At 32.4% G+C, this 14,166-nt stretch overlaps 1 protein-coding gene across 1 annotated transcript in view; it reads right to left on the bottom strand.

The window, feature by feature from the left end:
- LOC118200447 (protein tolkin-like) overlaps positions 1-14,166 on the bottom strand; it is a 584,765-nt gene extending 570,599 nt beyond the window's left edge. Inside the window, exon 1 of the mRNA XM_085819846.1 lies at positions 13,826-14,166. The gene's annotated coding sequence lies outside the window, so the exon portion shown is untranslated. The remainder of the gene's footprint in view (positions 1-13,825) is intronic.

Below are 14,166 nucleotides of genomic sequence, written 5' to 3'. Positions count from 1 at the left end.
CGTTAGCGTTTGTGGTATAAGATGTTAACATGTCCAGCAAATAGCTGAAATGTATGCAATTCGAATACTGTCAGGCCACTTTACTTTTTTCTCATTTTTCACAAAAATATATGTATATATAAATTTTCCACACCTTTCTCAAAAAAAAATTATAAATGCTTATGCTTTTTATCTAACTGTTAATCTTGAAATATGAAAACCAAGACGTTCTTTCGCGAAAACTGGGAATTACGGAGAGGCTTCTACGTTGTTCGATGACATCCTTTCAAAAGAGCTCAGAACTTACTTATTTACTTAATGACGCATAATTCAGATTCTCGAAATATTATTTATCATATTGTTGCGAAATGCTAAGCGGCTGAGCTGTGACGTAGCTTCCACGCAATTAGGGGAAGGAAAAGGCAGAGTTGCCAGATTTGGAGCAAAATCGCCCATTTGGCGATGTTTGGTAACAAAATTGGCCATGTGCTGTAGACGGAGCGAGAACATTCTAGAACATATTTTTAGCGATTTTCTCGGGAATATTCTCGAAAGTAGGTTAAAGCTATATACACCCTGCCTGTCCTGAGAGAGAGTAGTGTCTTGAAGTCAGAGATTAGCCCAACAGTATGATTCTGATGTAAAACATATTGATACGAGTATTTAATTATGAATTCCAAAATTTTTCTTCTGTGACTAATTTCATTTCATAATTATGTAACACTTTTATATTGAGAAAATGCTGAATAAAGAAGGAAAGCTTTTATTTATCAACGAATGAAATCGAAGTAATTACAATTAAAATAAAGTAAACTATTAATGTACATACTGTTGTTTAGCTCTAATAATCTCGAAATAATTCTAGCTCTAATAAAAGAAATTTTCTCGAATAAGTTTTGTAATGTACCGTATGTTAATATAAAAGAAACGTAAATACAAATATTAACTGATTAAACATTCGGTTGAATCTTCGTGCAAATTTCGACAAATGTCTACATTACTTTATGACATTTTAGATGAAATAAAATTTAATAAGAAAAATTATACTAAAAACTACTAAATGTGGGGGAATAGAATTTGCACGATCTAGCTTTCAATTCATCTAATTTAATTTATCGCTTGGAAACATTTTCCTTAGTAAACGCTAAAAATTAAAAAACCGAGACATTCGGTGATCTACAAGGAAAGCGGCAAATGTGATGAAAAACCGGGAATTTTCTACAATAACCGAAGAGTCTGCGTTTTTATTGCAATTCTACATAAGTTTTAAACAAAATTTCTGTTAAAACAAGACTGAATTGACAAAAAGTTTAGCGTAAAATAACGAAACTAATTTTGACGGAAGGAGGAAATGTCCACTTTTTTTTCAGTATCATGTCAGAAATACATGAAAGAAATCAAGAGAAGAAAATCGATAGAAATGGTATTTTATTTTTTATTTGAGCAATTTGTTTGAGCAACGAGTTTAGAAAATGTTTTGATGTTTAAAATGTTGCGATAATAAAACTTACAATACAAATACACTGATGGAAATTGAAATTCGAATACCAAGAAAGAAATATGCTAGATAAAGGAAACCGGAATGCGTCTTCGCACATCTGAAAGACGATATGTATTCATGTTTCACGCTAGATGAATGTGTGTGGCGCTAACAGTGCCACTATGAACATGCAAATTACGTTTGCTTTAAATACGCGATGTAAAACGTCGTTTGGTTTCTTTATCATCCGGATCAAGCATTGCGAAACAACTTTGAGTCAAGAACACCTTTAAGGAGATGAAAGAGGCTGCATCAGCAGCTTACTGGGCTTAAACGAGCAACGAGAATTGTATTAGGACTACAAGAAAGTGGGTTTTCTTTTCGCGATATTGCAGAAAATCTTGGCCGGTATGTATCCACTGTATATCGTGTTGACAACAGTGATCAAGGGAATGTACTATCTCGTGAAGGCCGAGGTCCAGCCGTACGCGTGCTATCATTCAAAGGGAAGACCGCCGTTACTCGTAGCATATCTGTGACACATCGCACTGCATCTGAAACATATATTCCACCTTTTTATGGAACCAGATGGACACATCTAACTGTTACAAATCGATTACTTGACGGACAGCTCCGAGCTTGTAGTGGCCAAATTATTAGCTCCAAATCACAGCGACTTCGATGGTAAATTGCAGTCAAGCTGTCTGCGGCGTAGACACATTAGACGAGTTATGATCTGGGAAGCGATTTCCTATGACAGCAGAATTCCTCTTGTTGCTATCCATATATCTTGACAACACATTTATATGTCAACGGTACCAGTTGTGTGGCCGTTCTTGAGCAATACTACATAGGGCATTTTGCAATGAAATAATGTTCGTTCCCACACCGCTGTTATCTCCCAACCTGCCCTACCGAGTGCTCGCATGTTGCCTTGGCCTCCGAATTACCCGATCTTTCTTCCATCAAGCACGTATGGGAAATTACTAGACGTCAAATCCGGCATCATCCACAACCAGCACGGACCTTGCTGACTTGACTAAAGTGCTATACACATGGAACTCCATCCCACAAAATGACATGCTGTACCTGTGCAACACAATGCATGCGTTATTAGCAAGCTTACATTCAACAGCGTAGCGTCTACAGTGGTTATTGATGTACCACCATTTCACATTTGAAATGGAATTTTCTCTCTCTTTCTTTGGAACTTTAATAAAATTTCCTATATTGCCTACCTAGACATTTGACTACATTTCATTCCTCTGAACTGATTTCTTCTTTGTTATGATTTAATAGTAAATATAAAAAGAAATTTTCTAATCAAAAAAAAAAAAATTTTAAATGCAAAATTTTCGAATGGTTTAAATGGTTCATTCTTTTTTATTCATAAATACATAATAAAATGTTCAGCATAAAAAGCTACAGAAAATTTGCTTTAATTCGATCTCTTTATTTTAGTAAGTTAATTTATATTTCTTATAACTCTCAATGCAGAAACATTCAGTTACTGTTTTTAAATTACATGCTAATTTTTAATGAATCATGAAAACACAAATACTGTATCATAAAAGAATGTGGCATTAACAATTATATTTCATTTAAAATTATTATAAACAGTACTGTACAATGAGCCTCGTTATCATTCTATTTAAGCAGCTTCCATTTAATTCATTGATTCTTAGTAAATGAAAACTTAGCTCAAATTTCACTTTATTAGCGTTAAACAAGCGATCAATTACGATGGTTGAGTTGGTAGATCGATTGATTACGATCATTCAGTTGGTCGATCGAACTTCGATCGATTGGTATCTGTATACTTCTGTGTCTATCTTGCGCAAGTGGAAATATTCGTATATAGTTAATGAGACTCATGTTTGTCTAACTATTACAAAGCACCATTTAATAATTAGAGTAATTTAAAAATAATTATTGATAATTAAGTTTTTGATGCTTCTGAAATGCATATTGCAGAATGAAGTATGAGGAAAATTTACTTCTTCTCTCCTGATTACAGAGGCCCCTCGCAATTCTTAGTTATAATTCAATCAATGAGGAAATGATATTAGTGCCTTTTATTAATAACATCAGATAAACCTGGCTGATAATTCGAGATGCGATAGGATTTGATAGCGTCCGATACGATATAATTTTCAAAAAACTAACTCAGAAATTTTACACATTGTCATTCTCAAATCAAAGTCACGAAACTACATTCCCCTTTCCCTCCACAGACTTCAGCTGTGTTTTACTCTTTTTTTTTTTTTTTTTTTTTTTTTTTGATGCTATACTTTTGTAAAGGAATTCTATGTAATAAATATATGAAAATTAGTATGTAGACGTCCCAACTAGAGTTTTGCTAAAATAAAATGCTTACGAAGTATTTGAATTCGTTTTCTTCGAATAAACGATTCTGCATACAGATTCGTAACTTCGGCGTGGTGGTGATGATAGGTACGGACATTGCTAACTTGATTACGATATGAAAGGAACTAAATTAATGACTTCCTAATATAGCAGCAAATATATTTGTATACATAGAGAATCCTTAACGTTTGTGTAAAGCAAACGTTCAGGATTCTCAAGAGCAAAAAGGGTTTTTGAATTGCATTTAAACACAGAATTTCTGACCAAAAGACGGAGATACTATATTATAATGGAATGCCAGAACTTAGTTAAAAACTGAGAAATAACACTTTTCTGCTTCTTTCTTTACTTATTATATCATGTTACATATAATATAAAAATCAATAACACAATAATTACTCGGCTACATAATTATTAATTAATTAATTAAAATTATTAGACCAAAGGATCGTTGGCCCAAAAGGATTAATAGACTCAAAACGAGATTTTGCTTCGAATCACTATAAAAGCCTGAATAACTTTCCATTGTTGCCACCAAATATTATCACCCTGTATTATATTTAAAGAATTTAAATAATGAAACATTTGCATGAATGTATGCATGTTTTTCGCATTGTGAAAAAACAACGGTACCTAGAGCAATCAAATTTTGAATAACGTATAATCTCACTAACATAATTTTCTGGTCTGCCCGATTTAATGCAGAACACTCCAAGAAGGCAAATTAGAAGGTCTCCCGTCCGTCTTTTTCCACCATCAAATCATTGGAGAGGACTTTCGACTCTCCAGTATTTTAAGTACTCTCATGCCGCACAAACACTATATTCTTATAAGCATCTGTGCCTTCTCCGGGATTCAAACCTGGGCCAGCATCTCTAACCATAATACCGATCAGAGAGGCCGAGCCACCAGAATTTCATTAGTTGTACAGGTACAGTCCCACCGTACCAACAATACAACCGTGTTCCACTTTTGATGTAAAACAGCCCGGAAGACGAATCTGAAGGTTTTCCCCTTTCCTTGGCATTAAAAAACTCGAAAAAAAAAAAAACTTTTGTCTCGGTATTTTAAGTACATTCATGCTGCATGTATACCACATACATTACAAACTGCATAGATAGATTAACACTGATTACAATAATATAGCTTGCATAGATGCCATGTAGATTACAAGATCCACATCGCATAGATTACAAACACCCATCCTTCTCCTGGATTCGAATCCTGGTCCCACGATACGGCAACCAAAACCGCTAACCCCTGTAGGGCGACGAGAATATCTACAAGAAAATATGTGAGGGTTTAACAGCAGAGATAATATGATACCTACTTAAAACCTTCCTGAAACGAAATGGATGTCGACAGGACATCGCTCAGGCATCAGACTACTTAGGCTAGGTGTCTAGATATCCGTATGATGTCCCATCGACATCCAGAATGTTTTCAACAAGGAAACCTCCACTCCAGAGAAAGCTCTGCATTTCGTTCACGAAAGGTTTAGATCCCAGGGACATTACAATCGCTACAGAGCGATTAAGTATGGACTCCTCAGATCTTCGAAATTTGTTCTTGCGACTTCTTACTTAGAAGACATCAGCAACTGCGAACAGCTATTGTGACTTAGGATGTTTGTCATGAACCTTAAAAGTCCACCTCGAAAAAATGATACGTTAAGAAGAAAAGGACATATACACGTCATGCATATTGGTTAGCTATGTACAGAGCTTCCATGAGTATTTTAATCTATACTGTTCTTTAATATTCTATATATTAAAATTTTTACCAGCCATTTCCTGAACTTAATACTACCCTGTAGTATAACAACTTAAAAATTAAAAGTGTCCATACTTTACGTTTACTAAGTAGCTTCAGAAAATTTCATTCCCATGAAAACTTACTCGAATATCATCGAGATCTTAAAATAAATGAAATTTCCACCAAATGGAAGCATTCCTCTCTTAAATATATAATATACACGCATAATATAAAAAACGTTGTTTGAAGATAAATTAAAATCATCTGTATAATGTATCTGTGTGTTGATCCATTTAAGGAACGTAGAAAAGAAAACAAATTTGCCTTCATTAATATTCTACAAATAAACTTCCTAATTCTTTACAAAACAGAATGCAATTCATGAACCAAGCATAAATTAATATTCGTTTCTGTTTATTAAAAATATCGAATACTCCAGCCTAATAAGAAATCAGCATAAATTTCTGTAACCTCGTAAGGAATATTAAATTTCTGAAGCAGTTTAATGTTAATTTTATATGAAATTTATGTCCAGTCATGAACCTAGATAGCAGAAGACCATAAAAATTGCATCAGAAATACGGAAACATCTAATGCCAAACATTACCTCAATAAGGGAATGCTTAGTCATAATAAACAAAAAGAAAGACAGCAGTTTCATTAAAAGACGGAAATTTAATTAAAAGTGAAGATACGAAAATGAATCGCCGCTTCGAGAACAAGGCATTTCATTCAATACTTTAATTGACTTCTCAATGAGTTCACATATTGGAAATTGGAATCAAGATATTTTTTTAAATGAAAGATAAAATATGACTTTTTTCCTAGTTGACCTCTTAACTTGTGGGGTATTTAAATGCAAGCATTTATAAAAATTGGCCTCAATAACGAAACATTTTCTTTCTATTTATGCACACTCATTTTTTAAGGTAAAATTCTTAAATTTTACGAAGAAATATTACAGTCACTAATTATCATTATACAGAGATTCTATTTCTCTTAATTAGGAATAATAATAATTAAACTGTTGGCTATCTGAAATGCAATACCATGAAGAAGCAACTTGTTGAAACTGGCATCACATATAGATCTCAATAGGAAATGGACTGCAACTCATATGCTGATTATATGCAGCACCCATGCCACAATAAAGCACTATAAAAAGGAAGAACAAAAAATCATTTTTATAACATATGATACGAATATGCAGTTGATGTGTGCATAAAAGAATGATCGACTGCTTCTCATTACCACCGAACGAAAGGCCAATCATGTTACATTCACGACAGTGCCAAATCTCGCGGCAACTTTAAGAGTCCTAACACAAGAGTTAAAATCAGTGCCTAACAACCCGTCTCAACATGTAACATTCGAGGTTATCAGCAGAGCAGAGAAAGCCTTGCTCAATTGCTATGATTACAGTTGACTCTATACTACAGGCGGCTCCGGTGGTACGCTGAACGGAAATGGATAAATGACTGACATAGCACTGTCTTTCCAAACGATTCCAGATTCTGCTCACAATGTCACGATGGTCGTTTCTAAGTCTGGAGGGACCACTGTGACAGATGTCATGACTCGCATTATGCATCATCATACAGATCTGAAGCTGGAATTATGTTTTATAACAGCCATCGTGACAGTTTTGAAGTTCCGGATCCTACACTCAGAATTATCACCTATTATCCTGGCATTAAAGGTACACATAAGCACCAAGGATGTCATCTCTATAGGCCTGAGCATTCATGGTTCATCTTGTAAAGACATGGGGGTCTGTACATATACCCAAAGAGATACCCAAACACAGACACTTCCTCCTCCGTATACAACTCTTTCGCGAATTTTTGATGGATCATAACGGGTTCTAGGTTCTGTCAAAATCAAATAAACCCCATTGTCGCTTTGGAGGCTAAACCTGGACTCGTCCGTCAAGAGACGCTGTCCAGTGAACATGTTGACGTGCCCACCTCAAAAGTTCTCTTCTGTGATGTGACTTGAGCAGCAAGCAGATGGCTAGTCGCCTCGCGTACACACCTCCTTCGTGAAGCCTTCTACGCACGGTTGAAGCTGACACCAACCTTCCAGTGGTTGCAACAAGGAAGGACTGAATGGAGTCGGAGTTGAGATTTTATTCCTTCGTGCGCATAACAATAAATATCGGTTGTCAGCCCTCGTCTTAGCGGTTGGCCGTCCTTGGCTGAACCTCCTGAATGCCGAATCTGTGGTCAGAAATTGCTGCCAAAGTCTATGAATCACAGATAGCACTCACGTTAACCATTTGGCCACTTCTGTCTGACTTTGCCCTGCCTCTAATCTCCCAATACTCTCCATAACAGTGCCTCGGGCAAATGATGCATGAAGTTCATTTTTACAAATTGGCTAACCTCGATTTCTTATATGAGTATCACAGTGAAATTTGCAGGCTTACTCTGAAACATGCAATTTTATGCTTGTCGCAGATAACGTATTTTGATTGCAGCTCCACTCATTTGCATACTGCAGATTTACTCAGCAATTCTTATTTGGCAATATTCTTATATTTTACATGGATTAACTTATTTTTGAACGAGTTATCGCTATTTTTGTAGTTTTTCCTTAACTTTTCAAAGTCAGTGAGTGTATTTATAGTTTGCTTCATATTTAAAAATGAATTTTTTTAATATTTTAATAGATCTAGTAGTTAAAATATTTTCAATTTGTAATGAAAATTATTGTTAATTTTAATTTTAGTATAATGTCGTTTGTTTTGATGTAGTTTATTACTTAGAAGAATCAAATTTATTATTTTTAATTTGGCCTTAGTTTTTATTTAACAGAAAAATTTTGATATTTCTTGTCTATCAACATGATTAATATTAGGTAAAGGTAATATACATGATTAATATTCAGTTTTCAATATGCTGTTTAAACCAGGATTTCATTTTTTTAACTTTTGAAATATTATTTGGCTTTCTAGTCTTCTTACAAATATATGAGCCTGTTTGTATCAAGATAACTTTCTCAGATGAAGATTACTTCTCATCTTTAACTTTTTTCTCAGTGTTAAACACTGAGAAAAATGTGGAACATTTTCTCGTATGTACGTACTGCCAAAATAAATGGTGCTGATTGGTCATGCGCATGACATTTCATTATAATCATAACTATTTATAAAAAGTTGTATTGTTACTAGATAAGGTTCAAGGTTCCTACTAGATTTTCTAGTCGCTGTAATAACGTCAGAACTCATTATTCCAAATACTACCTTACCAGTATACATTATACCAAATTATATTTTTAATTTGGTATAATGTATACCTTACCAGTATACATTATACCAAATTAAAAATGAGGTGGCTGACTTTGCATCTTATTTCTTTAGTAGCTTTAATTGGTGAGTTAAAAAAACATTCTCTATCATTCCTTGATCTTTGAGTAATAAGAAATTGACTCAAACTCTTTTAAGTTTGTAGGGAAGTTTATGACAAATAACCGTTATTTATAGTTTCGGTTTTTACTATATTTCTCCTTAACGTATTCCTGACCAGAATACAAATTAGTAGCCAATAATTAAACTGAGGTTTTTGATTTTAAGATACAGCATGTTTCAAGCATAGCGCGGGTCATAGGTTTTTAGTTTCTTGCCAGCTCTGATAGTTGTAACTATTCGGCTTTGCGGTTCTCTCGCTGGCGACACTTTAATTGTGACGCTCCAGTAGAGTTAGTGAGCCAGCTTCTAGCAGTATTTAACTGTATAGTCCTTCTTTACTTGATTTAATTTGGACTGTTCTAGTTTATTTTGCATCACCACAACTTGTGCAAATTGTAGTACAAAAGAGTACCCTTACGTTCTAAATTCTGGTTAAATGAAAAGGTTATTATTAAAGATAAAGATGCAGCATTTGCTTATGTTGATATAAATAGAGAAAAAAAAAGAGTTTTTACACATGGCCAATTATACCTAACAAAATATAATCCAAAATTTCGTATTACAGACCTTTCTATTTGTTGAGAAAAACAGATTAGATTTTATTTACAAACGATCAACCGGAAATTATACTTAGCTGCTATTTCAAATATGGAATTGGCGGGAAGCCATCTGCTGGTCGCGTCAGATTTGTTTCTATGTAATCGGATCATAATCTAGTATATGATTATTTAAGAGTTGTTAACTGTGTCTTTTTTTTCTTTTCATTATTGATGAAGGACTTTTAATATTTTCCACTTAAGACAAGAAACGATGTATTTCCATTAAAAATAACGAATTAGGTCTTCTCTCTTTTCTTCCGTTTAGTTGAAAATGATATAATTTCTCCTTTATAGATAATATAATTTAGTAAGAGAATTAATTCAATTTTAGAAGACACTTTTACATCATTTACACACCTGAAAGACTAAATCACGTGAGTTTAAGCGTTAGTTCACTTTAAGCGAATTCCATGTCAAGTAACAGTGATTTGTTACAGAAGAAACTTTTTGTGATTCTTTTGTACTATTACTGCTGATTACGAATCCTAAATTTCTCAGTTCAGTTTCAGGCTTCCGAACAATGAAATTTCCATTAATTCAGTTGTTCAGTGTTGCAGATCAATCCATCAATCTGTCAATCGTTGACATATATTTCTTATCCATTTTTGTTTATTTCAATAACGTATACTAAACTTTTGAGGCTCAAATATAAACCTGAAGAACTAAGGCTGTGCATTGATTCCTCAAAGCCAGGATAAAAATGTTGAGATGTAAGCCTGTTCCTTATCAAAAATGATTACCTATCAGTGACACATTTGCTTACGGTGCACGAATGAATCATAAGCAACTTTTAAACGGCATTTTAATTATGAGAAATATTTATGGCATGTCTGTCGATATCTAAGACTGACAGCTCTACTTAGTAGTCAACAACTAAGACACTCAAAATATTGTTCTTTTTTATGTGAGTAGTATGTCATAGAAAACAAAATACACCATACTAAAAATTCTACTCATACGGGTAATAATAATTCCATAAATTATACGTATAATTTATCAGTTCTTGTTAGGCTATCAGAGAATATACTCACTGCCTCTTCACATCAGACACTTTTAATGAAACGTTCTTGGAAGATAATATATATAAAAAGAGAAAACTTTTTCATTTCCTTAAAACATACATCCCCCAAATGGAAGAGGGTATGCTTGTTGGTTCTCGAATGAAGGAACTAGTGTGTAGGCGGAATTTGATACACAGAAGTCCTTTAAAAACGTAATATCGAACCAGAAAATTAGGAAGAACTTACCAATTAGCTCTTCAAAATCTTTAAAACTTTGGAATGTTATATGTCGCTTATGATTTATTTTCTACATTTCAGTCTAGACATTTTGCTCCAGAACGTAAGAGCTATAAGTTACTATGCAATGTGAAAATTATATGTAATTATTGTTAGAATATGAAATGTGCAGGTTTTTCGGACTTTTCACAAAAGAAATCATTACCGAAGTTTTTCCATCAATGCTCTCAGAAACACGCCTTTTTTCTTACGTCCCACGCATCTTTGTTTGAATTAACAGTTTGACTAGAATTCGTAAGATTTTTCAACATAATAAAGATATGGTAGTAACATTTCGCATTTTTTAATTCCAAACATAAATGCCCCTTCATCATTAATGACAACCACAAGTAAAAAGAATTGTGATATTATGAATTACAAATGCAAACACAGAAATGTATTAAAAAAATCTGAAAAACAATTGACATGATGGTATAAAACATATAGCATACGATGGTTTAACATTGTTTTAACTTTCTACAGCAGACGTTTTCAAACTAGGAATAATTCTTCACTGTGGGGAATTTCATAGCTTCAAGAAAAATACTGATAGCTTTTTATTTATCTGTTAAATTTAAATTTAGATTATGAATGTAAAAAACTACTTTTATTTTTTAAAGCTACTTTTATAAAATTATATTATTATATTTCAAAAATACTTTTATAAAGCTACTTTTACTTAAGTTTTGGCATCTATCAAAATTTTCTACACTTTATACTGTCTAATTTAAAGAATATGTTAAAAAATCCTCTAAATCTAAAATACTTACATATATTTAGTTTTCGAGTTTTGAAAAGGAAGGAATAATCTTCTAGCACTGTTAGTTTTCGAGTTTTGAAAAGAAAGGAATGATCTTCTAGCAGTGGTGAAAGGGTTGCATGAAGCGAAAAAGGTTGAAAACCGCTGGTCTACACGAATGAATATTCTGCCCAAAGTTGCAAATGACACTAAGTTTAAAACTATTAAGACATCAGTCAAATTTTTTTAATCATTATTGTTACGTATTTATGAATGACATCATTAAATTAAAAATGAACGTATAAGTAAATACATAAGTAATTTTATGCACCAGAAAAGCATTCGTATAGAAAATTTGCTAATGTTTCAATCATTATTTAAGCAAAACATTATTAAAAATTAAAGAACTGTATTCTAAAATAAAATAATTCTAAGCATTACTGTGACAGTTTACTCTTACTTCCGGAAAACGTCTGAGAACTTTGAAAAAGCTCAATTTCGTTAAGTATATGGACTCCAATTTATGAGACTAATCGAAACAGAAACGTTTGTGAAGCATAACGTAAGATATCTTGCTGCTTGAAAAAGAATGGGAAATCTTATTCGAATTATACGAAATCTGTATTATAAGCATTTGCCAGTAAATCACACGAAATCAAATGCTTTTTGCCACAAATCTCTTTCCCTAATTCTTAAATCAAAAGTTATTCATTCCACTTAAAGAAACACAGAAAATTCATCTAGTGGTCAAACAGTTAGTTCTAAGTAAAACACTTAGTGTCGTTAATTAATGGAATAAGTTAAAACTGATTTAGTGTCAAATCAGTTTAACACATAATTCGATTACTATTTATTGCATTCATTGTCAAATCAATTGCTATTTATTGCATTTATTGTCAACCAAGCATTTATTATCAAATCGATTACTATTTATTCCATTTAAAACTGCACGTGTTAAAAGACTTATTTTGGTTTAAAAACGCTAATTATTTTTTTACAAGATTTTTTCTTTACCTTTCCATGCAAGATATAAATAGCAAAAAATGAATAATATAAATAATTAGTTGACTCTGTCCTCTACAACATAAAACTATAAAGTATCATTAACAATAATACCATCATGCACGATAATATTATTAACAATTATTGCACATAAAAACATATAGAGTTATACTTTGCAGCTCATTATATAAACAAATAGCATTATTAAATGTTTACAGAATAAGGAATATTAAAAAGCATTCTAAAACAATTATTATATTACCATTTGAAACACATTACAACAGAAAGATTTTATAAAATATGTCAATGTATACAAATGCTAATTTCATTTAAATTAATGTATTTTAATAACTGCATTTACCTTCTGAGGACTTTTTTCTTATTGACTGCAGCTCTTTGAAAATTTGGTGTTATATTTCTTATCTTTTCTATTGAAACTGAGATATCTGCAACATATTTGCATTTACTGAGCACCATCTTTTACTTGCAAAATGCCGGCTGTTAATGAAATAATTCGGTGATCTTTATATTGTATAAATATATATGTGAAATCTCTCTATTTATTTTTACTTCGGTTTTTTTTAAAGATTTAACTATTTATTTAAAAATCGATCTTTACTCATTGACAGTTACGGCTGAAAATACATTTAATTATTGTTTATTCATATAAAGTTCCTAACGTTTATCTAAAGAATGGTCCTTTTACAGTGACAGTTACTGGGAAATATATTTTTTATGTTTCATTATCGATTAATTTTTAACGTTAGTTTAAAATATTTTTTGTTTTCATTGAGAGCTATGACAAAGTACATCTATTATTTTTATTCCTGTTTATTCTTACATAGTTTTATATTTATTTTAAAAATAATGCTTTTTCCCCCACTACTAGTTGTGATTTAAATATATTTATTCATGTTTTATTACTATTTGTTTTTATCAATTTTTAACGTTCATTTAAATAAATTTTCACAATCATATTGCTGAAGTATAAAAATGCAGATAAGTTTACTTTTCATAAGATGGTTACTGAAAAGTATACAGAAATCCGGAACTGATATCTTGCACATCTATGTTCTGAAATTACCTGTGTATTAATATTTAATTTCTAATGTTTACGCCGTTTTGTGAATATTATAATTGTTTTAAAGAAGACTGCATACATATTATGTATTTCAAAATTAATAGCAAAACGTTTCACATGAAAAAAAAAATCCTTACCTCATTTCGAATTAACTTTGTGTGATAAGAACTTAAAAATTTATCTTGGCGGGAAAAAAAAAACAGAATTCGGAGTCCAGCTACAAGTTCAAACTTCCCCCCTTAGAAACAAACACCTTTCCACACAAACAACAGACGGAATAAAAGTTGTTCGAAAACGAAAACTTGGAATAATTATTCTGAGCGCATCAAAATCAAATGACAAAATGTTTTCTTTGAAATATTCTCAAGGAAACCAACTCCAGAATGAGAAGTGATGTATACACAACAAAAAACGAAACACCGCGGAGCAGACGACACTTCCTCTCCCTCGCAGAGCGATAGCTACTGGAAGACTGGCA

The sequence above is a fragment of the Stegodyphus dumicola genome, chromosome 7, assembly GCF_044657685.1.
Source record: "Stegodyphus dumicola isolate Sdum_Otavi_A_Nest chromosome 7, ASM4465768v1".
NCBI lineage: Eukaryota > Metazoa > Arthropoda > Arachnida > Araneae > Eresidae > Stegodyphus > Stegodyphus dumicola.
The sequence above is the reverse complement of the archived record's forward strand: the minus strand, read 5'-3'. Positions and strand labels throughout refer to the sequence as shown.